Consider the following 23,944-nt stretch of genomic DNA (forward strand, 5'->3'; position numbering starts at 1 on the left):
CATGCGTTGGAAGGTGAGCTGTCCCTAGGCTGTGGACTGCAGGGCCAGCTCTTTCCCAGGCTTTCTCTAACCAGCTCAGTGAGAGGTCTGTTGCTCTAGATTTCATTCTTAGGAGTGTCTTAGAAAGCCCCAGAAACTTGGGATTACATGATGTGGGGGAGGAGGATCAAGAGAAGAAGAGGGAGAAAAGGGAGAGCAAGGAGGGAGAGAGGGAAGGAGAAGAAAAGACAGGAGGCAGGGAGAAAGAGAGGTTGTGGGAGAAGGGATGAAGAAAAAAGAGGGACGACAAGCTAAGCGATATCCTAGTGCTCGTAGCTTCCAGCAGGAGGGATAGACATGGCAGAAGACTGGGGAGTTCTGAGCAGTAAAGTGTAGGTGCTGACACGGGACCAACTTCTCTCACACTTAGGGGTAGGGACAAAGGGACAGGATCTAGGTCATGTACCACATTCCAAACTGAGACAGGATAGACAGTGAAAACTGTGGGCACTAAATCCCACACCCACTGGATGAAGCCAAGAATCATGACTCCTAGCACAGTGACATGCAAACACAGAGGGAATTCCATTAGGAGCGTCTGAATAACAAGTCAGGAGCGATGACACATGCCTCCAACTCTAGCATTCTTAGAAAGCAGAGGCAGGTAGATCTCGATTAGATTGAGGGCAGTATAATCAACTAGTGAATTCTGGGCCAGCTAGAGCTATTGGGTGAGTCTGTCTCAACAAAACAAAGCAATGGTAAAAATAACAATAAACCAAGTTTAAAGCCCAAGCGCGTGAGCCCTGGAGTACGGCTTCTGTGCTTTCCTGGACATTGTCTGGAAATCTCACAGAAAGAACTGTTTTGATTACAGTTAAGATATCCTAACTTCCCTTATAACCTTTTACCTAATCAATTACAACAGTATCAGGTACACCCCAGGAAACATCCTGTGATCTTATTTAAGTTTCTCAGCAGTCCTTTGAAGATAACCGCAGAACTCGCCAAAACAAAAATACGGCTATAGTAAAGGACAATGAGGATCCCTTGCCCAGTTTCTCTGGTGAGCCTACGCTCTCCCTGATTTCAACTCTCTCTTAATCCCTGTGTTTTAAATCTACATTTAAAACATATATATATTTAAGCCAAGTAGTAGTGGCACATGCTTTTAATCCCAGCACTTGAGAGACAGAGTTTGAGGCCAGCCTGTCTACAGAGCTAGTTGTAGGACAGCCAAGGCTACACAAAGAAACCCTGTGTTGAAGAACCAAATATATATACTTATATAAATATATATTTAATAAGCTATAGCTCTGCTTCATACTGGCTTGTCCTGAAATAATAATAATTAATAGAACAACAATAATAATATTGTTATTATTATTTAACAAAGAAATCAAGAGTCTCCCCATGTGGAAGTTTCTAAAGGATAAGATAACTCCTCAGGTTGCTGCTGGCAATTATGGGAATGGGATACTATATTTTTCTCACATTTCCTGGAAAAGCAGTTTGCTGTTGGTTATTTCACAAGGTGTAATAACATAATCACAAGATGTCTCTATCACGGGACATCCTTGATAGAAAAAAGAGAGAAAATCTGAAAAGGGAAAAAAAAAAAAAGACAAACGTTTAAAGTCAAAAGTTGACTCCTGGGGACTGCAAATCCCGGCGAGCCCTTCGCGGCTGCGACGGGGACTACATTTCCCAGCGGGCGCCGCGGGGGGTTATGGGGGGCGGTCCGCAGGAGGGGCGGGTGCTGCCCTCTGCCGGGCGCAGCGGGAAGTGGGCGCGGAGTGACAGCCGGAGCCCGAGCGCCGGGCGCGGGGCTAGGTGACAGCGGAGGCGGCAGCTGCGGGCGGGACGCAGAGAACGGCGACGGCGCCGACGGCGGCGGGAAGGGCGGACGGGGCGGGTCCGGCTGGTGGCGCGTAGCCCGAGGAGCCCGACAACGGGCGGCGGGCGAAGCTCGGGGGCCGGGCACCCGAACTTGGGACAAGTTGCCGGAACCTCAGGGCGCCGGCGGCGGACAGATTGACCTTCAGAGCGAGGTGAGCGGGACGAGGGGGCAAGGGGTGCAGGGGCGCTGGGGAGCACCAGCGCCGCGCTTCCCATCCTGTGGGTGCCTGAGACAGGTGGGGGGCGAGGTGGGGGTACAGCCGGGAGCAGGACAGGGTGCTCTGCGCCGCCACCCACCCGCAGCCGGTGCAGCCCTGGGTACGCGGCGCGTGGCCCGAGCGATGCAGCTCGCCAACCGGGGAGCCCCTCGGGCCCCTCCCTTCGGGCCGGGCCGGGGGCCGCCTCCCCGCGACCTTATGTAACCGGGGCGGGAGTGGCCGGGGCGGGCACGGGCCTTCCTGGCCCGGGGAAGCTGAGTGGAGCTGGGGCGGGAGGTGCAGAAGTAAACTTGCAAGAAGTTTTGAGGGACTCCCGGGCCCTGAGCTCGCTCCCTCTCCCCCGATAGAACGGGGGTGGGGGGGCTTGGGGGAGGGAGTCCGAGGCCGGGGGAGGCGTGCAGGCACCGAGGCCGGCGGGGCCTGGCCCAGCCTGGATAGTCGCGCGGAGTGGGAGGGCCGGAGAGGCGCCACGCCCCGTGGGCCGGGCTGCCAGTGTCCGGGGGTAGTGTGGACGTCCCATCCCTCCCTCCCTCTCTCCTTCCCTCCCTCGTTTGCCTTCCTACCTCCTGGATCTCTTGCAGAAGACACTTCTGGTTTTAGCCCCTGACGCCCCCGGCAAACTTCTCCTCCTGCACTATCCCCCCCTCCCCCCGCACCGCCCTAGGGAACCACAACTCGGGGTCGCACCCTCTGTGCATTTTGCTTTCTTGCTTCCTTGAGCTCCTAGTCGTCCGCCCTCCTCCCTGAGCCATCCTCTTGGTCCTCAATTCTGGAAAATAACGCCCCCTTTTCCCTGTCTAGCTCCACACTCGCACCGTCCAACCCCAGGCTAGCCCGCTCCGCCAGGTCCATGCCTTCGTCTCCCCACCCCCAACTCCGGACCCCGTCGCCTCTTCCGCCCAGCGCCTCCTCGAAGGGAGCTGGCGGATGCCACCTGGGTCCCCGCCCTCGGCCCCCGCTGTGCTCTGGGTTCTGGCTTCACGCACCGCTGCCCGGAGCTGCTCGGGGCTGCGCGAGCAGGTTCTCGCCGCAGCCGCCTGGCGCGCCCCAGCCCCGCGCCCTGGGGAGGAAGGGAGGGCGCCCGGCCGGGTGGGGCTGGTCTGCGCCAGCGTTACCCCGGCCCCCACCCTCCATTCTGAGCCTGCCCCTCACCGCGACGCCCTTCCCCAACCTGCGTCAGCTCGCGCCTGTCTTGCAGTGGACTATTCAGTGTGACAGTTGTAGGACTAAACTTGAGCGCTCGGTTCGCTGGGGAAGTGTGGGCTCCACTTTCCCGGACCCGGAGTTGGGGGGCTGCTTGATAAAGCAGGGAAGGGGAGCCCCTACACCCATCCTGGCCCGGATTCCACTGGCCCAGACTAGGCACTCCGGCTGTTGGGGGGTGAGGTGGGGACGGATCTCCAGTTTCCTCTACGGCGGCCAGGTGCAGATGCTGGCAGATCCGAACGCGGAGGCCTGGCTCAATGGCCCGCTCCCTTCCGAGCTGCCCGGTGCCCCGCCGGGGAGCCAGTCGCCATCCCCCAGGCTCTGCCCTCGGGCAGCTCCCCGTCTGGAGAAAATGAGCCAGCCATAGTTACCCGCCAGGCAGGAGAGGCAGTAGAAGGGAAGGGCAGCTGCCTCTGGAGCCTTTACTGTGCCTCAGTTTCTCTCGGCTCATTTGGTTCCCTTCTTTCAGCTCGCCTCCCAGCTACAGGAGAGGCGAGAAGCAGAGAGTGTGATGAAGGGCGGGTCTGTTTGGGGGGTTCTCCTCTGTGAGAGGAGCCGCTATCGCTTACACTTTACCCGACCTGTTACAGCTGAGTGCTAAGTCTCTGGCCACCTAGGAGGTGGAGCTAAATGGTGACCCAAGTCTCTTGGTTCCAGGCCCCATGGAATGAGGCAAGGGACAACTGAGGTGAACATTGAATCCACAGAGAGCCAACTGTGCATTTTAGGGCTGATGGCCTGGTGACTCAGTCAGAGGTGGGCAGGGAGTGGGCCAGAGAAGGCAAGAGTTCATTCAAGTACCGATGGGCTATCCAGCGCCCGCCCATCCCATCAGCAGTGAGCCGCCCCCGCCCCGACCCCATTTCCTGGATGCTGGGAAGTAGGTGGGAGGGGGACCCACCCCTTGCCTGGCTGCCCTTTGAGGGTCTGGCTTCTGGCCCTGATCCCTCCTGGGTTCTGTTTATGGCCGTAATTGTGTCGTTAGCCTGGGTTTATAGAGTTACTTAGCACCTGCCCCCACAGGGAGTGGCCCAGCCACCCCTCCCCCTGGCTTCTGTCTCTTCCTTTTCAAAGGCAAGTTGGTTTTTGCAGGCAGCAGGGGTTTCCCCAACCACAGCTGGCATGAGAGCCAGGTTGAGCCTTTGTCCTAGGGATGGAGGGCAGGGGACACTTGGGGCCCAGCATGGGGCTGCCATAGCAATGTCAGTGGGAATTGAGTTGGCCTCCTCTAGTAGGGAGGTGGGGGTAGGGAGCTCAGGTTCTCAGAGCTTCCAGGGAGTATCCCTGTCTTCGGGATACAGCCAGTCTCTACGCCAGTGCTGTGAAGCCACCTGCTAGGCTGCTGTGAGATTCAGAGCAGAGGCGGCCAGGTATCTGGTGAGTACGTGGTGGGGTTTTCGTAGTGTGTGGAACTGTGGGATCAAGTGTTCTTTGTGGCTTCTTTATGGATGAATTGTGTAGATGGATGTCTCTGATAGAGTCACGAGAACACAACACTGTATTCATTAGAATATTAATTAATTCTACCAGAGCAGGACTGTAATAAAGCTGAGCTGCAAACACCAGCTGCCAGCATGGAATGTGTCTCTGCATCAAGGTAGGCATTGTTGTTTCATCATTCTAAAGTCAGAGATGTTAAGTAAATTGTTGGAAACCACACAGCCTGGAAGCAGAGGGCAGGTGTTCTAAACCAGGCCCAGCTGATTCCAAGATCCACATCTGTCATTCTTGAAGACTGCATACTGGCCGGAAGTTTGTTTGTTTGAGTTATTTTTTACTTGTGTGGGCATGGAGTGCAGTGCCTGTGGAGTGCAGAAGAGGGCATCTGCTGCAGCTGGAGTTACAGACAATTGTAAGCTGCCAGTCAGGGTGCTGGGAACTGAGCCTGTCCTCTGGCAGAACAGCAAGCGCTCTTCTCCGCTGAGCCCGCTCTCCCAGCAGTTCTCCCGTGGATGGTGTGTGTGTGGGTGGTGGGGAGCTGGAGGGAGGGCTCAGCAAGCAGCAGTTAAGAGCACGGGCTGCTCTTCTGGGGGAACTGAAGATGTTCCCAGCATCTACAGGGCAGCTCACAACTGTGTCCTGTGGGATTGGATTCTTCTGGCCTCCTCGGGAACTGTACACGTGTGGTACACAGACGTACATCCAGGCAAACACCAACACACATAAAATAAAAATTTAAAAAATAAAAACAATGTATATAAAAAGTTTTTTTTTTTTTTAGTGGGGATATGGTAGGTAGTTTGGGGACCTTATTTCTGCTGCCCAGGGTTTTTGGCTCTGGGGCTACACTTGTCTCCTGGCCTCTTTTCTGAGTTGCTGAGCCAGGTGCCTGGAGGACCACTGGGAGATCCAGTCCTGTAAGGAGATAGGTTCTGACCGCCTTGTGGGTATGTGGCCTCATCCATGGACAACATGCCCTTTAAGCTACAGGACACCCTCATAAGGACTTGCTTCATCAGATGTGGGGGAAAGGCAGTGGGAGCTTTGGTTGAGAAAGTCACAAGGTCACAGGACCAGGATCCAGAGACCCCTTACCATCTCCAATTATCTGTGTTGACTCTGCTCAGTGTCCTTTTGCCTAAGCACTAATCATTGGTGGGGTCCCCTCCAGTAAAGACGTGCTACAGGTCTCTGTCCCAGGCACCAGGACAGCAGGCTTCAGAGCAGGAGTGTGTGGGTGGTAGGAGACCTGGGGATTGATGGAGTCCTGGAGTCAAGGTTGGCTCATGTGTCCCATTTCATCAGGATTTAACCCCAGCCACCATGTATTTAGCGCTGAGTGTAACTTGTTCTGCGTGAACATTGGGACTTTGGGCTCTGGGGCCAGGCTGCCTGTCTCAGAGTCCTAACACTGCTACTTACCACTATGGGATCCTAGGCAGACTGTTTAGCAAGTCCCGCCTCTGTTTCCATGACTAAGAAGTGTACGCTCTATTAGCCCTACCTACCTAGAGCAAGGGCCAAATGCGTTGGTGCCCAGAATACACAGAGAACTAAAATAACAAATACACACTCAACGCACAAAGCTCTTTTATCTTGTCATCTTGCACGTCTAAATGAGAAGCAGAGGCCTGCAGTGCTGCAGGAGGAAGAGAATCGTGGAAGGCTGGGGATCCGATGGAGTACTTGCCTGGCATGTAGGAGGCCGTGGGTTCAATCCCCAGTTCTAAATATGCTGGGCATGGTGGCACATACCTGTAATCTCAGCACTGGAGAAGTGCAGGCGAGAGGATCAGAAGTTCGAGGTCATCCTCTGCTATAATAGTGAGTTAAGAGCGCTGACTGCTCTTCCACAGGTCCCGAGTTCAATTCCCAGCAACCACATGGTGACTCACAACCATCTGTAATGAGATCTGATGCCCTCTTCTGGTGTGTCTGAAGACAGCTACAGTATACTCAAATAAATAAATAAAAATAAATATATCTCTACTAAAAAAAAAAAAATAGTGAGTTTGAGGTCATTGTGAGAAGCATGGGAGCCTGTCTTTTAAAAGGGAAACCATTAAGTGGGTTTGGAGAGATGGTTCAGTGGTTAGAGCGCTTGCTGCTCTTCCAGAGGTCTGGGTTCTGGCGCCCGTGTTGGGCAGCTCACAGCCACCTGTATTTCCAGCTCCAGGGTCTGACACCCTCCTCTAGCTTCCACAGGCATGCATACCCTACCCTCCCCCCTGCCAAAGTTATACACACATGCTGAGGGTGGGCTGGAAAGATGGCTCAGTGGTTAAAAGCACTGACTGCTCTTCCAGAGGTCCCGAGGTCAATTCTCAGCAACCACATGGTGGCTCACAACCATCTGTAATGGGATCTGATGCCCTCTTCTGGAGTGTCTGAAGACAGCTACAGTATACTCATATAAATAAAGTAAATAAATAAATCTTAAAAAAAAAATAAGCTAAAGTTCCAACAGTCCACCCTATGTATCTTTAATACCCTAAAATATAACACCTTCCAGCTGAAGAAGGCTTGTACGATCCAGAGGGCTCAAGGACATCAGGAGAGCATGGCTCACAGAACGGAAGCTCATAGGGCTCACAGACATTGACTGACAGTCACTGAGCCTGTATGGGGCTGAGCCACATCCTCTGCATTTTGTAGCTTGGTGTTCTTGTAGGACTAACAGTGGGCTGGGAGGGGGAGGCTCTGCTGCCTGCTTTGGGACTCTTTTCCCCCTATTGGGTTGCTTCACCCAGCCTTGACACGAGGGTTAGTGCCAAGTCTTTTTTTGTAACTTGTTATGCTGTGTTCGGTTGATAACCCTGGGAGGTCTGTTGTTTTTTTTTTTTTTTTTTTTTTTTTTTTAATTTTTAAAAATTATTTATGCTGGGCAGTGGTGGCGCACGCCTTTAATCCCAGCACTTGGAAGGCAGAAGCAGGCGGATTTCTGAGTTTGAGGCCAGCGTGGTCTACAGAGTGAGTTCCAGGACAGCCAGAGCTATATACAGAGAAACCCTGTCTCGAAAAGCCAAAAAAAAAAAAAAAATGTATTTTTTATTGTGTGTGCATTTGTATTTTGCCTGCACGTTTGGCATTTATGTTTCTGTGAGGGTGCTGGAGCCTGAGGAAGTGTAGTTACAGACAGTTGTGAGCGGCTGTGTGGGTGCTGGGAATTGAACCCAGGGCTTCAGGAAGAGCAGTCAGTGCTCTGAGCCATCTCTCCAGCCCTGGGAAGTCTATTTTCTGAAGGAAAATAGGGGTGGGGTACATGTACAGGGGAGGGGAGGTGGTTAGGGGTGAGGGAGGGGGTGGAGAGGGTCGGGAGTGAGGGCAAACTGCAGTTGGCATGTATTGTATGACAGAAAAAATAAAAATAAAATCCCCCAAACTAACAACTCCCTCCACCAAAGAAAACCCCACCTTCCAGGCTGGAAAAATGGCTTGGCCTTTGTGAGCACTCGGCTCCCAGCACACCCAGTTCCCACCACAGTGGCTCACAACCATCTCTAACTCCGGTTCCAGGGAATTGAGCGCCCTCTCCTGGCCTCTGCATGCATGTGGCACACAGACACACATGCAGGCAAAACACTCACCCATAAATAAATATAAAACAGATATCTGTCTATGTATATATCTAAGGTTTTTTGCAGACCCTGGCCACAGCCCCTGCTACACTCTGCAGCCCCATCGCCCATTCCCAGCTTGTTCTTTTCAGCTGCCTGGTAGTGCAGGGTTTTGGCAATGCCTGCAGTGACCGTCTTTACCTCTTGACTTTCCCTGTGGAATGTCATTCTGCCTCCCTTTCTTAGGCATGGCTCTTCCCTCCCCTCTCTTGCCTGCCCCCTCTTCCACTCTGCACCAGAGTCACTGATCCTCTTGGCTGCTGAGGGCAGAGATAATGTCCCAGCGATAGGGAAGGACGGAGACTTATCTCACCCACAGGAAGTGCTTTGCTGTGGAGTGGGGTGGCAGTGGGGGAGATCAGAGGACAGCCCAGAGAGGCAGAAGATCAGGCAGGATCATTGTTGTTTTGTCACACACACACACACACACACACACACACACACATGCATATGTATATATGTATGTACACACACACACATATATGAATGACATATATTTTCTCCCTTCTGATGCTAGAGCCTTGCACATGCTAGACAAGTGAGTGCCAGACCTCTGAGCTCCACCCCCACCGTGGTCCTGGTCTTAACTAGAAGAATAAGGAGAAAAGAGTCTGGCCAGTGCCCTACCTTGCCCAGTTTTGCTGGGGGACACTCTGCCTTCTTGAGAGTTAGGATACAGTGGGGATCCCAGAGTAGGATTGGATGCTATGGTGAAGAATCCAGAATAACAGCGGACCTCGTGCACAGAAAGCGGTGAACGGGACACTTGTTCCTTCATGTGCTTTCTGCCTTCCCGGCTTCCTGGCCTTCTCCCCCAGTCAAAGTCTTCTCTCAATGAAGTCATAGCTTTCAAGGAGGTCCTCTTCCATCTCAGGACAGGCCTGGCTGGCGGTTCTAATCACCTGGGAGTTCTTACAGAATGTCCCCGCCTCCCGGTCTCTGGGGGAGGGGCTCGGGCCGCAGTATGAAAGCAAAGCCTTGCTGGTTCCCACGCCCTTTCTCTAGGCCCTGGAGTCTAAGGCGACAGCTCCTACACCAAATCGGCCTGCGAAGTCCCCAGTGGGACTACACCATATCAACTGTCGCTGCCCTGCTTCACATCTCATGCTTAAGTAGTTCCACAGGTTTCTGAGGGTTGAAATTTTACTTTTTAAAAGTAAGGATTTTTCTTTTTTAAATGTGCATGTGTTCATATGTGTGTCCACGCAGGTGTGTTCATGAGTGCAGAGACAGGAGAGCAACCTTGGGTGTCATACTCAGCAACCCTGTCCACCTTCTTTCTTTGGTCTGGAGCTCACCTCTTAGGGAGACTGGCTGGCCAGTGAACCTCGGTGGTCCGGTGATCCGTCCCTTGTCTCTCTAGCCCTGGGATTATAAACATGTACCATCACCTCCCACAGTTTTATACGGGCAGTGGGGATTGAACATAGGCCTGCCCTTGTCATTGAGTATTCATTGAGCCATCCTCACAGCCAGTATTTTATTATAAGTTATGTGTGTTTCTATGTGTCTATATGGGTATGCTTATGCGTGCAGTTACCTAGTTAGGCCAGGAGAGGGCATCGGAGACCCTGGAGTTGGAATTACAGGCAGTTGTGAGCTATCTCTGCTGAGTGCTGGAAACCAAACTCAGGTTCTGTGGAAAAACAACAGGCACTCTTAATGACAGAGTTATTTCTCCAGTCCTATTTTATTTGTTTATTTATTTTTCTTTAAAAATCGTTTTTTTTTTCATTTTTATGTGTATAGGTGTTTAGCCTGACATGCTCTCAAATCACGTGCATGCAATACCTGTGGAGGCCAGAAGAGGGTGCTGGATACCCTGGAACTGGACTTACAGATGGTTGTGAGCTGCCATGTGGTTGCTGGGAATTGAACTCAGGACCTCTGCAAGAGCAGCCAGCGCTCTTAACCACTGAGCCATCTCTCCAACCCCATTTTACTTACATTTTTTAAATATTTTTTTTGGGGGGGGGTTGGGTTTTTTTCGAGACAGGATTTCTCTGTATATTCCTGGCTGTCCTGGAACTCATTCTGTAGACCTGGCTGGCCTTGAACTCAGAAATCTGCCTGCCTCTGCCTCCCAAGTGCAGGGATTAAAGGCGTGTGCCACTACTGCCCGGCTTAACAATTATTTTGTAAAATATTTATTTTCTTTTTTAAAAAGATTTATTTATTTATTTTATGTATATGAGTACACTGTCACTCTTCAGACACACCAGAAGAGGGCATCAGATCTCATTGCACATGGTTGTAAGCCACCATGTGGTTGCTGGGAATTGAACTCAGGACCTCTGGAAGAACAGTCAGTGCTCTTAACCACTGAGCCATCTCTCCGGCCCTTATTTTATTTATTTTTGAGACAAAGTCTCACTATATAAATCTCAAGCTGGTCTCAATGTTGTGATCCTCCTGCCTCTGCCTCCTGAGTTCTGGGATCACACAAGTTTTCACATGAAGCCAGTGTGCCTAGTGGTGTTGTCTTAGACTGTTTAGGACTTCTTTGGCTGGTGTCATCTTTCCAGGCAGGTCTCCAAGGCAGGCCTTCTTCTGAGTTGTGCACCTCCATTTCTGCCCCAGACCTCCATATATTAGTCTGTTTTGAGTTATTATAACAGAACTCCAGAGAATCAATAGCCCTATAAAGAAATAGGGTTTGGTTTTAACTCACAGTTTGTGTTGAAGGCCAGGGACCACATCTGATGTGACCCTTCTGACCTTGTGTTGAGAGGAGAATGACAGGGGGGTACGATGTGTGTGTGGTGCTTGTGTGTTTTAGTATGGATGTGGTATGTATGCATATGGTTGTGTGTGTATATGTATGTTTATATATGTATGTGTGTGTGCATTTGTGCATCTGTGTGTGCATATATGTGTGTATGTATGTATGTGATGTGTATATGTGTATATATGTATGTGTGTATATGTGCATGTATATATGTATGTATGTATGAGTGTATGTGTGTGCATGTGTATGTATGTGTGTGCATATATGTGTGTATGCATCTGTATGTGCATGTGTGTATATATGGTATATGGATATGTGTGTGTATGTGTATATGTGTGTGTAATGTGGTCATTTGTGTTTGTGTAGGCTAGATGTCAGCATTGTGTGTCCTTCATCACAACACATTTATTTTTTTTTTTTTTGCTTGCTTCATTTATTTATTTATTTTACTTTTTTGTACTTTGAGACAGAGTTTCTCTGTGTGACAGCCCTGGCTGTCATAGAAATCACTCACTCTATAGACCAGGCTAACTCAAAGGTCCACTTGCCTCTGCCTCCCGAGCTCTGGACTTAAAGTGTGCACCACCACCACACATCTTGTATTTTTGAGGCTGAGTCTCTCCTTGAACCTGACACTTATTAATTCGTCTAGGCTGGATGGCTTGGAGGATCTGCCTGTCTCTGCTCACTTAGCGCTGAGATTATAGGCACATGCCACCATGCCTGGCTTTTCATGTGGGTTTTGGGTGTACAAACCATGGTCTTTAGGCTCTGGCCTTAAAAAGGACTCAGTCATAGGGACTCCTCCATGATAGTTTCACCCAGTTCCGATCACTTCCCAGACCCTACCTCTGAGCTCCAGATTGTATTTCCAGAGTCCTAAACCACGCTTTGAGTGATGGAGAGTAAATGTCAACCCATAAGGGATGTTTCAAACACACCCTCATTTGAGCATCCCAGGAAACTCAGCACTACTTAGCTATCTGATTCTTGCTCCCACGCTGGAACAAGAGCTAAGAAACCTATGCTGTCCGCTTAAGGCAGGGTGAGGTGAGGAAATGGCTCCTCTCACTCACCAGAACTCGGCATCAGTGTCATCAGAACTTATGGCCCAGGCTGAAGCTGCTGTTATCGATGTCCTGGGACCCTGCTGGAATGAGGCTTTTAAATTCTTGTCACCTTAAGGCTCTCATCACACAGAGCCACAGAGCAAGTATTGATCACTGTACCATATTCCTATTGTGTATGATGGGGAGGGCACATGCCAGGACATGCATGTGGAAGTCAGAAGACAACATTTGTTTTGTTTTGTTTTGTTTTAGACATAGCCTTTCTACATAGCCCTGGCTGCCCTAGAACTCACTTTGTAGACCAGTCTGACTTTGAACTCACAGAGATCCACCTGCATCTGCCTTCCGAGTACTGAAATTAAAGATGTGTGCCACCATGCCCAATAGAGGATGGCTTTGTGGAGTTCTCTCCTTCTACCTATGTGGATTCCAAGACTCAAACTCATGTCCTCAGGCCAGCACACAGGCACTTGCATCTGGGAGTCATCTCACCTGCCCCTGAATCACATTGCACACTAGCAGTAAGCATAAAGGACACATACAAGAAATAATTCTTGGGTTAGAGAGATGGCTCAGCAGTTAAGAGCACTGGCAGCTCTTCCAGAGGTCCTGAGTTCAATTTCTAGCAACCACATGGTGGCTCACAACCATCTGTAATGGGATCTGAGGCCCTCTTCTGGTGTGTCTGAATACAGTGGCAGTGTGTTCATATACAATAAAATATATAAATAGATCTTTTAAAAAAGGGAAAGAAAGAAATAGTTGTCTCTTCCTCTGCTCAGAAAGATGCTAGGAAGACCCCTGTGGGAGACCATTTATTTTATCTAGGAGGTTCTGGGCTACCTCCTAGATAAAAGGAGGTACTTTATTTATGTTACTTTAAAAATATTTGCTTACTAAAAATTATATTTATAATCATGTGTGTGTGAGAGAGAGTGAGAGTGTGTATGAGTATGCGTGTGAGTATGTATGTGTGTATGAGTGTGTGTATGTGAGTGTGTGTATGTGAGTGTGTGTATGAGAATGTGTGTATGTGTGTCTGTGTGAGTGTGTGTATGAGTGTGTGTGTATGTGTGAGTGTTGTGTGAGTGTGTATGTGTGAGTGTGTGTATGAGTGTGTGAGTGTGTTTGTGAGTGTGTGTATGTGTCTGTGTGAGTGTGTAGAGTATGTGTGAGAGTGAGTGTGTGTATGTGAGTGCATGTGTGAGTGTGAGTGTGTGTGTGAGTGTGTGTGAGTATGTGTGTGTGTATGTGTGAGTGTGTATGAGTGTGTGTATGTGTGTGTGAGTGTGTATATGTGAGTGTGTGAGTATGTGTATGTGAGTGTGTATGTGTGAGTGTATGTATGACTGTGTGAGTATGTGTGTCTGTGTGAGTGTGTGTATGAGGGTGTGTGAGTGTGTGTGTGAGTGTGTGTGTGTGTGAGTGAGTGTGAAGTCATGGTGCTTCTGTGGGGGTCAGAGGACAACTTCTAGGAATTGCTTCTCTCCTTTTACCATGTGAGACCCAAGATCAAACTCAGGTCATCAGGCTTAGCAGCAAGTGCCTTTACTAACTGAGCTGACTTGTTGGACAATGGGTGGGCTTTTGCTGTTGTTTTTGAGACCTGTCTTATATAGCCCAGGCTGTCCTTAGAGTTGCTGGGGTCAAGCATGACTTAAACCTTCCCCTCCTGCTTCCCTTTTCTAAGCAGTGGGAGGATAAGTATGTATTGCCCTGTCTGGCTTTGTTTGTTTTAAAAATCTGAGGCAGGGTCTCGCTGTATATCCTGTGTGTCACTCAGGCTGGTCTTAAACTCAGTCTTCCTACCTTGGTCTCGTCTCCCCCAATGCTATGATTACAGGTATATACCGCTTGGGCCTGGAGGGTGTTGTCAGGAGAGCAGGGTCTCAGAGATGGAGGGGGACTTTAGAAATAGGAAGAGGTTGGAAGGAAGGTGGTGGGGGGTGAGGAGGAGTGAACTGGCAGGGAAGGGGTTCAGGATCTCAAGTCACAGATGACTGAAGGTTCCAGACCTCTGATGCCCTCTCAAGACAGGGATTTGGTCTATTTGGGTCCATTCCTCCTGCCCAGAAGAGAGCCTTCGATGTAGTGGATGCCCAGTAAAGCTTTTCAGGATGAATGAGTAAACACAGTTGAATAAATCACATGATGCCTAAAAGATGGCTTCTCATTCTCTCTTTTTTTAAAGATTTATTTATTATTATATATAAGTACACTGTAGCTATCTTCAGACACACCAGAAGAGGGCATCAGATCTCATTACGGGTGGTTGTAAGCCACCATGTGGTTGCTGGGATTTGAACTTAGGACTTTTGGAAGAGCAGTCAGTGCTCTTATCTGTTGAGCCATCTCTCCAGCCCCAAAAGATGGCTTCTCCATGCCCCTACTCTGTAGGTATTCACCCCCTGATGCCTTGGACCTCATACACAGCTCAGCAAAGATCCTGGTCCTCTGCCTCCGCTCTGTTCCGTCCTTGCCCTAGCTCTTCTGGCTTGGGGTGCTCTGCCTCTCTCCCCATAGAAAGATTGCCGGCACTCCCATCCCATCCCTTTTCCACCAGTAGGTACGTGGGCAGAGGCGGTGCTTCGGCATGCTTGGCAAGGGTAGTCACAGCCTGTTCTCTGGTTTGTTTATAATCAGTTTGGGGACAGCACCAGTTCTGCCCCCTGTAGTCCCTGAGGGATGTGGAGTGGCCAGGAGGTGACATCCTATACTGTCTACCCCACTGTCACTCATCCAGGCTCAGCTCTCACCAGGTGTGCTCAGCTGTCCTGGCAGGGCAGTGCTGGCCGGCTCTGCCCTGGGCTGACTGGAGCCTTAGCAGCTGGCTGGCAGGGCCTCTGTGTTCTTGAGAGGAAGATGGAGGTTGGGACTTAGAGATCCAGCCACAACCTAGCTGCCCATGGCCTTCAGGACAATGAGGGGTACCAGATGTTTACTTGGCACCCAAGTCTGTGCTGTCCAAGTAGGTGTTTAAGAATGGAAACTTCTGGAAGTCTCAGCAGAGGTCAGAGAAAGGCAGGCAGGCGCTGAGAGAATGAGAGAGGTAAATGGGGCCTCTCAGCTCTTGGGTGAGTCCTCGGCCCTTCCTGCCTTCTGAACCCTAGAGAAGGCTTTTCTGCCTCACCCTGGGTTCTTGTTCTAGGCGTCACTGCTGCAAGCCCAGGAGGCCTTCTTCCTGGACAGAATCCTTCTTTCTAGGCATTCTGGAGGAGAGAGCAGCCCCCTGGGCCGTTCACCTGCTGTGTAGAAGCCTTGGGGCTGTGAGGTGTGTGCACTTGGAGGCCCGAGGACAGTGCACCGACTCCTCTCTACACCATTACCTTCTTTCTCCCCCCTCCACTCACCTCCTACCCCTCTCCTTCCTCCACATCCACAGAACCCGGAACAGTTCCAATGTCTACCTCTAGTGAATTCTCTCTCTCTCTCTCTCTCTCTCTCTCTCTCTCTCTCTCTCTCTGTTCTACTCTCCTCACCCACTTTATTTCTTTTTCTGTCTTCCTCATGCTCAGAGGATGACCCAGAGTGAGCCTCCAGGCCCTGCCATTGGGCACTCTGAGGAATGGCCCATGGGAGAATGAGGTACGTGTGCAGGCACCTGCCTGACACAGTCATTCTGCCCTTATCCGGGAAGGGGCATCCTGGTCAGGGTGAGGAAGAGGCTGTGGTAGCCAGCTCTGCTTGGCTGAGGGGCAACCTGCAACATGGGCCATGTTGGGCACATTGAGGGGGGGGTCTCCATAGAAGAGAGAGGGCCCCAAGCATTATCACATACTTCAAAACTATGACTAATTATAGGTTATCATCCAGTTTTTTAGCCTAATTATAGTGTTTTTCAAAGCCAGGTGTGGGAAGAAAATATTAGAATTTCTATTACTATTTACGTATATCTTGTCCTCTCCCGCCCTGGTTTATTGTGAAATACAGCACAGTTGACAAAGACAGCATAAATACAGGAGTATAGAAGTGACTGGGTCAGAAGGACAGCTCGGGTGAGGAAAAACCTTGCTGTTAAGATCACTGACCTGAGTTTGATCCCCAAACCCACACAGGGAGGCAAGGGAGAGAACAGATTCCTGGGAGTTGACCCCTGACCTCCTCAGGAGTACCCATGAATGACCATGTGCACACAAGTACTGGGTAAATAAAGGGGAGCGTGATGGGCCGGAGGGACTGCTCAGTGGTTAAAGATACATGCTACACTTTTGGAGAACCGGTTGGGCTCCCAGAACCCACGTTAGGCAACTCAAAACCACCTGTAACTCCAGCTCCCGGGGAGCTGACACCCTCTTCTGGCCTCAAGGGTATCTGTGTACATACACATAAATAAAATTAAATCTTTTAAATAACGGGGACACCCGCCCCCTGGACAAGCACCTGGATGGACAAGGAGACCGTAACCTGAAATCTAAAAACAGTTCCTGTGAGCTATCTGGGTGTGATGACTCACACCTTTGATGCCAGCACTCAGGAGTTAGAGGGTGGATCTCTGTGAGTTCAAGACCAGCCCTGAACTGTTTTACATAGGGGGAAACTTAAAGCAAGTGAGCAGCAACAAAAAAACCCAAAAAACAAAAACCCCAGCTTTTCATCACTTCTAGAACTAGCCACTACCTTGGCTTTATTTTTATTTATTTTTTGTTTTGTTTTGTTTTGTTTTTCTGAGATGGGGTTTCTCTGTGTAGCTCTTGCTGTCTTGGAACTTGCTTTGTAGACCCAGGCTGGCATTGAACTCAGAAATCTGCCTGCCTCTGCTTCCTGAGTGCTGGGATTAAAGGCATGCACCACCACTGCCCAGAAATAATTAATTCTTCTTTCCCTCTCCCTCTCTTTCTCTCTCCCTCCCCCCATCTCTCTCTTTCTCCCTCTCTCTCTTCCCCTCTCCCTCTCTCTTTCAGTGTTCTGCCTGCATGTGTATGTCTGTGTGAGGGTTCAGATCCTCTAGAATTGGAGTTACAGACAGACGTAAGTTGCCATGTAGGTGCTCGAAATTTGAACCCAGGTTCTCTGGAAGAGCAGCCAGTGCTTTTAACCACCAAGCCTTATTTGTAACTGTTTTAATTGTGTGTGTGTGCTTGAGGGTGTGTGCATGTGAGTGCAGTTACCACAGTAGGCAGCAAAGGTCATCAGATCCCTTGGAGCTGGAGCTCTAGGTGACTGACAACCACCTGCCGTGGAAGCTTGGGAACTGAACTCAGGTCCACTGCAAGAACAGCGCAGACCCTTAGCACTCAGCCAAGTCTCCGGGCTCCCACTGTGGTTCTATGATGAGCGGCTCCTGGCTTCCCTTTGTTGTCTCACTCAGGTGACACTATCCTGACCTTGGTGCTGATCCGCTCCCTGGGTCTCCTTGGATTTAGCTTTGTCCGACTCAGTTCAGTGCGGATGAATGCCACTGGGGGCCTTTGTGCCCATGTGGCGCTTTTCCCATTCATGGTGGGTCTGTGTGCTTCCTCTTTCTGTGACTGGAACATGCTTATTTCTGTGCTGCATAGCATCCATCTCCCTGCGCATAGACCTTTGAGTGGCTTTCTTTTCCGCTGCCAGTAATAGCACTCGGCCTTGTTTGTGTTTCTTGGGGTGTTGGGACACAAGTGCCTTTACAGTGCCTGTAACCAGAGTGGGCTTGCCTGGGCTCTGTATAGCTCAGCCTCACATTATTCTAAGTGGTTGTACAAACTTGATGCTCCCTGGAGACTCCCTGGAGTTCCTGTTGCTCCAGACTCTTGGTAGTGGTGTTAGACAAATGCTTGGCATTCTGGTGCGTTTCTATCATTCTAATTACAGGTGTAATTAGAATGCTCATCCTTAACCTTTAAAAATTATGCGTACCATGTGTGCAGTACCCGTGGAGGCTAAAAGAGGGTGTGGGAATCCCCTGGAACTGGAGTTACAAATGATTGTGAATCACCACTTGGGTGCTGGAAACCAAAGCTGGGTCCTCTGCAAGAGCACCAAGGACTTTTAACTCCTGAGCCATCTCTCCAGACCCTCATTTTTAGAAATAAATCTATTTTTGTATATATTTAGTAGCATGCATGTAGTATGTAGTTGGTGTACACAGTGGGCTCCTCTATGAGTCCTGCATTAAGAATTCAACCAACTTCAGGTTTAAAATGTCTAGAAAGGAGACTCAGTGGTTAAGAGAGCTTGCTCCTTTTCCAGGGGGATTTGAGTTTGGTTCCCAGCACCACACTGGCTGTTCATACACTGCTTGTACCTCCAACATCACAGGTTCTGCCTTTTGTGTCTGTACCCAGTCACAGGTGCACACACAGACACATAAAAAGTACTATGCTGAATAAGTACACAGTTTCTCCTGCCACTGTTTTCTAAGCAATACAATCATGGGAGGCTTCTCAGTCACCTAGAGCTGATTTAAAGAACGTTGGAGGATGTGGGTTAGAGGTCCTATGGGTAAGAGACACAACACTTCTGGATTTTAGCATCCAAAGGGATCCTGGAATGAACCCTAAGAATACTGTGGTATGGGAATGTTTGTCAGCAACTCTGAGGAGAGGGAACATATATAACTAGGGTTGATCTTACCATTCTTCCTTTCTTTTTAGTGGTGGAAGGAGTCTGATAGGGATGGGGGAAGAGCGCTGGGGCGTTAGAAAGCTGCCCTACTCATCAAAAGCTTCCTAATCTCAGGAAGAGACATTTTGTCTTGAAAGGAGACCCCAGGTGGCAGCGCCTGTTCTTGGGGCACCCTCTCTCCAGAGGGCATTAGCCAACCATGCTTCTGGTCCTCTTGCCCATGCATCTGGCACAGGAGGGTTCTGTGCCTTCCACTAACATTGGGAAGCCCTTGACTTGTAGCTGTTCCTGAGGCTGAAGGTTGTCCCACTCAGCAAATGGCCTGGCCCTGCTCAGTGGTATGACCTCTGAGAAGTCACCTACATGCGTTGTACCTCAGTTTCTCCATCTGAAAAGTGGGAGCGGTAGGATTGCTACCTCTCTCCTCCGTGGGGCTAACATCAGGGTCAGGACACAGGTGCTGGGGAAGGATCCTTGGCTGACTGTTTCTCAGACAAGCTAGGTTGTCTGCTGTCTCCCTCCCTCACTGTCCCTGCTGGCTGAGCTGAGGCATCAGCTGATGAACCTGGTGCTGTGGGTGCTCCCGTGGGGAGCCACCCTGTGTAGGGTGCTGCCCTGAGGGCCCCAGGCTTTTGGTGAAGACTGCGGAAATGAGGAGCTCTGTGCCCCCCCCACCCCCCGCAGACCTTTGTCCTTAGCTGGAGTCCAAGGTTGTGGGGGAGATAAAGAGGAGCCTAGGGGAGGTCCTTATCTGAGGCCCGATGCAGATCCAGGGCAGCGTTGGGAGCTGGCTGTCCAGCCAGGCTTCTGCACACCCTTCACATTCCTTCCTGTTTACGAGCCCAGGGCAAGGCAGAGTTGACTGTCCTCCCTGCTCCTCTCTGGCCTCTCTGTTCTGGGCCTCTCTCATCTCACTGGCCTCTCTGCCGATTCCAGGAGTCATGACTAGCCCAGTACACATCTGAAATATGCCAGAAAGAAAAGGTCAGTAAGCTCCTCCATCCTGAGGTGCATCTCATCCTGTGGTGATGGATAATACCCTTCCAGACAAAACCTCTTGGCACTGGGTGTCAGAGAAGAAGCCTAGGAAGCATAAAAGTCACTAGTATGTAAGAATGGGTTCTCTCGCTAGAGAGATGGCTCAGTGGTTGAGAGCACTGGCTGCTCTTCCAGAGGACCCAGGTTCAATTCCCAGCACTCACATGGTGGCTCATAATTGTCTGTAACTCCAGTTCCAGGATATCTGACACCCTCACGCAGACATACATGTAGGCCAAACACCAATCACATAAAATATAAAGAAAGAAGAAAAGAAAGAAGGAGCCGGCCGGTGGTAGCACACGCCTTTAATCCCAGCACTTGGGAGGCAGAGGCAGGCTAATTTCTGAGTTCGAGGCCAGCCTGGTCTACAGAGTGAGTTCCGGGACAGCCAGGGTTACACAGAGAAACCCTGTCTCGAAAAACTAAAAAAAAAGAAAGAAAGAAGGAAGGAAGAACGAACAAATGAACGAAAGAAAGAGAGAAAGGTTTCTCTTGCTGGGCTGGTGGGCATGCCTTTAGTTCCAGCACTCAGGGGGCAGAGGAAGGTGGATCTTTGAGTTGGAGGCCTTGTTCCAGAGCATGTTCCAGAACTACATAGAAATTCTGTCTCGAAAAGAAGAATGGTTTCCCGTAGGACAGAGTGCTTTGTCTCCAATTTGCCCAGATCCTGATAGGTGACATTTGAGTCTCTCCTATCAAGAGGGGCTATCTATATAAGACTGAACTGTAGGCCATGGGTTTGTGTTGTGAAGCATGGGTTTGTGTTGATTATTGTCCTTCTTTGTCTCTCTGGGTGCCTTGAAGCCAAAGCTAAGAAAGTCCCTGTCTAGGACTAGAACCCGAGGTTGGGGATTAGAACCTGCCTGGGTAGGGTAGGCTTGGGGGGAAGAGGAAGGCTTCTGGTCTGAGCTTCCCTCTGAGCTGTGAGTAATCCTTGGCCACATTTGCAGCTCCCAGGGGATTGTGCAACTTCCTCTCGCTGAGGTGCAGGGGGCTGGGTGAGAAGCAGCATGGGGGAAATGAGGAAATGGCTTGGGTTGGGGAGTGGAGCTGAGCACCCAGAGGGCCTCCTTCCAAGGGTTACCCTTTCCCAGGTCCATGCAAGCGTGTGTGTGCATATGTGTGGCATTTTCAGAGATGAGAATCCCCTCTGGCCGCAGGATCCATTCTTTCATCAAGACTTTGTTTTACCATGTGTCTCAGGCTAGCCCCTCCATCTTCTGGGCTGGGCTGAGGCAGAGGGGAGATTGAGAAAGATCCAATTGTGGAGTGTGCCCAGATCCAAGTAGGAGCAGAGGACAGTGGGGATCATGGGAAACTAGGATCCACAGTTGGGCATGGGTCTCCTCACCCCCTAGACTTGTCTCTAGGTCCTAGTGAGAAGATCGTGTAGGTTGTTGGGTCAGGGGCATCAGTCAGGGTTTGAATCCCAGCCCTGCAACCTTTCAGCTATACGATCCTGACAGGTAAACTTGCTCTCAAAGTGCCTCAGTTTCCACATCTCTAAAATGGGGTTGACAAGTGTAGTCCCCTATCTTGTGTGTTCATCGTGGGTAGTAAAAGACACAAAGTGCTCAGAAATAGAGCCTGACAGCCAGTAAGTGTTCCACACCTCTAGTACCATGGACCGTCCCTGCGCTTATGACAGAACCCAGGGGATTTTGTTATTGTTGTTCTGGGGTTCAGGCCTTGCCAGTGCTATAACCTCAGCCCTTGATTATTTCTGACGGAGAGTGGTGCGGTCTGTCTGTACATCCTGAAAGACATGAGTTGGTTCTCTCTGAGCCATTTACTGTGTGACCCCGAACCTCACTTTCTTCACCCTGGGATTGAGGATCCTCATGGTTCCTACTGGCTAGAGAAGTGGGGAGGGCAGGGTTGGGTAGTACAGGGAACATTGCCAGGCCTGGACTTGTGGCTGCATGGATATGCAAGGGGTGCTTAGTGAGGGGGTTTATCAGCAGTGGACCAGGCCACTAATTGAACTCATGAAATCAGTGCTGTGGCCTCCACAAACAGGATTTTTTTTTTTTTTTTGGCTTTTCGAGACAGGATTTCTCTGTGTAGCCCTGGCTGTCCTGGAACTCACTGTGTAGACCAGGCTGGCCTCGAACTCAGAAATCCACCTGCCTCTGCCTCCCAAGTGCTGGGATTAAAGGCGTGTGCCACCACCGCCCGGCACAAACAGGATTTTTTAAAAATCTTATTTATTTGTATTTTATGTGAGTTGGTGTTTTTTCTGCATGTATGTCTGTGTGAGGGTTGTGGATCCTCTGGAGCTGTAGTTACAGGCAGTTGTGAGCTGTCATTTGGGTGCTGGGAATTGAATCCAGGTCCTCTGGAAGAAGAGCTAGTGCTGTTAACCACTGAGCCATCTCTCTAGCCTTGTTTTGTTTTAAATATGTAAACTAGGAAGTGGTTTTAAAATGCATGCCTTTAATCCCAGCACTTGGGAGGCAGAATCCAGTGGATTTCTGAGTTTGAGGACAGCCTGGTCTACAGATGGAGTTTCATGACAGCCAGGGCTATCAGAAACCCTGCCTTGAAAAACAAAACAAAAACAAACAAAACATTATGTGTGTTTCTATGTGAATGCAGGTTCTCATAGAGGACAGAGGAGAGAGTTGGATTCTCCCTGGGGCTAGCTAGGGCTTCAGCCTGTTGGGAACCACCTGACGTGTGTGTGTGTGTGTGTGTGTGTGTGTGTGTGTGTGTGTGTGTGTGTGTGTGTGTAGACAAACCACAAACCGGATCCTAAAGCCTTCTGGGAGAGCAGGAAGCACTCCTTCCCATAGAGCCTTCCTCCAGCCTGCTATAAACACCTCTAAAACCAGAAGGAACCATAGAAAGGACTCGGTGGATGAGGGCTCTTGCTGTGCAAGGATAAGGACCTGAGTTAGAATCCCCAGTGCCCCCGTAAAAGCCAGGCATGGCCACGGACACCTGGAACTCCAAGATTGGGAGTCAAAGACAGGAGCCCAAGAGCTTCGCATCAGCCAGCCAAGGGGAATAGTGAGCCTCAGGTACATACACACACACACACACACACACACACACACACACACACACACGCACGCACAAGCACGCACGCGTGCGCACGCATGCACACACACAAGCACGCACGCGCGTGTACACGCACACACGCGCACACTTGCGCACACACACATCACATACACATCACACACACACATACACACTCACACACGGAGAGAGAGAGTAGAACAGAACGATTTGGTGTGTTGCACCGCGCCAGTCTATCAGGAACTTCTGTTTTGGAAAGCACTTTGTTTTGTGTGTGTCTCCAAGGTCAAATGAAAAGCATCTTTCTGTGAGTCATGGTTAAAAACTTTGGGGCCCTCCTTTCCACTCTCTCTCCTGTGCAGGGTTTATGCAATACCTACTGAGTATAAGACCCAGCACCCTAGTGGGGCTGAAGTGTCCATACTGGAACCCAGAGACATGGCTTGGGGTGGGGGGTAGGGGGCGGGGCTTCAGGGCCCAGCTCTCCACAAGCTCAAGCAGAGGATAGGTGGTCTGGAATGTGGGCTGGGGGTGGAGAGAGGAGAGAGGACATGGTTCCTGGCACAGTTGGTTGGCTGGTGATCTGGGGGTTAAAGAGCCTCTTAGAGAGGCAGTTTCTTATTGGTGGAGGCTAAAAGGGTAGGAGGTGCCATGTGTATTAGAGCAGAGGGCTGGGTGGGCGTCCGCGGACGCTGGGGAAAGCTGTTTTAGTGCTCCAAGATAGTGGGGTAAGATAGTGGGGTAGTGTTGAGGATTCCGGGTTGCGACGCTCTCCTCCTTGCCTGCAGTATCTACGGTGAAATGAGGGGTTCATCTTTCCTTGCTGGGCCCCTGGTCCCTCCTCAACTTTCTCCTGCCTGAGCTGGCTCTGGTAGGCCCGGTCTGCGACCCAAGTCCTACTTGAGGAGCCAAGAGCCCTTTTATGCCTTAAGGTCTAGCCCTGGCAAGTACTTGGACCATTCCGGGCCTCAGTGTCTCACTTCTACAATGGGTACCCTGAACACATAAGCCGAGAGCCTGCGAGGGGCAATGCCGGTGCCTGCCTTGTGACTCAGCACGGGTGACCCGACCGCAGGAAGTATGGGAGCTCTGGGTGGGTTAAAGCTGTCTCTCAGGCTGGGAGGGCTGAGGAAGGTTATGAGGACATCAGGTGCCTATGTGGAGAACCCCCTTCCTTCCCCC

General features: G+C 50.5%; 1 protein-coding gene across 2 annotated transcripts in view; it reads left to right on the forward strand.

Annotated features, from left to right (window-relative positions):
* The first annotated feature begins 1,750 nt into the window (after positions 1-1,750).
* Positions 1,751-23,944, forward strand: part of Tfeb (transcription factor EB) — a 56,192-nt gene continuing 33,998 nt past the window's right edge. The window contains exon 1 of one of the 2 annotated variants that reach the window (XM_031347168.1): positions 1,751-2,030. The gene's annotated coding sequence lies outside the window, so the exon portion shown is untranslated. Of the gene's footprint in view, positions 2,031-4,557; positions 4,680-23,944 lie in introns of those variants that run through there. The other variant, XM_031347170.1, reaches the window with a different exon arrangement.

Source organism: Mastomys coucha, unplaced genomic scaffold, assembly GCF_008632895.1.
Source record: "Mastomys coucha isolate ucsf_1 unplaced genomic scaffold, UCSF_Mcou_1 pScaffold3, whole genome shotgun sequence".
In the NCBI taxonomy this organism is placed as follows: Eukaryota; Metazoa; Chordata; class Mammalia; order Rodentia; family Muridae; genus Mastomys; species Mastomys coucha.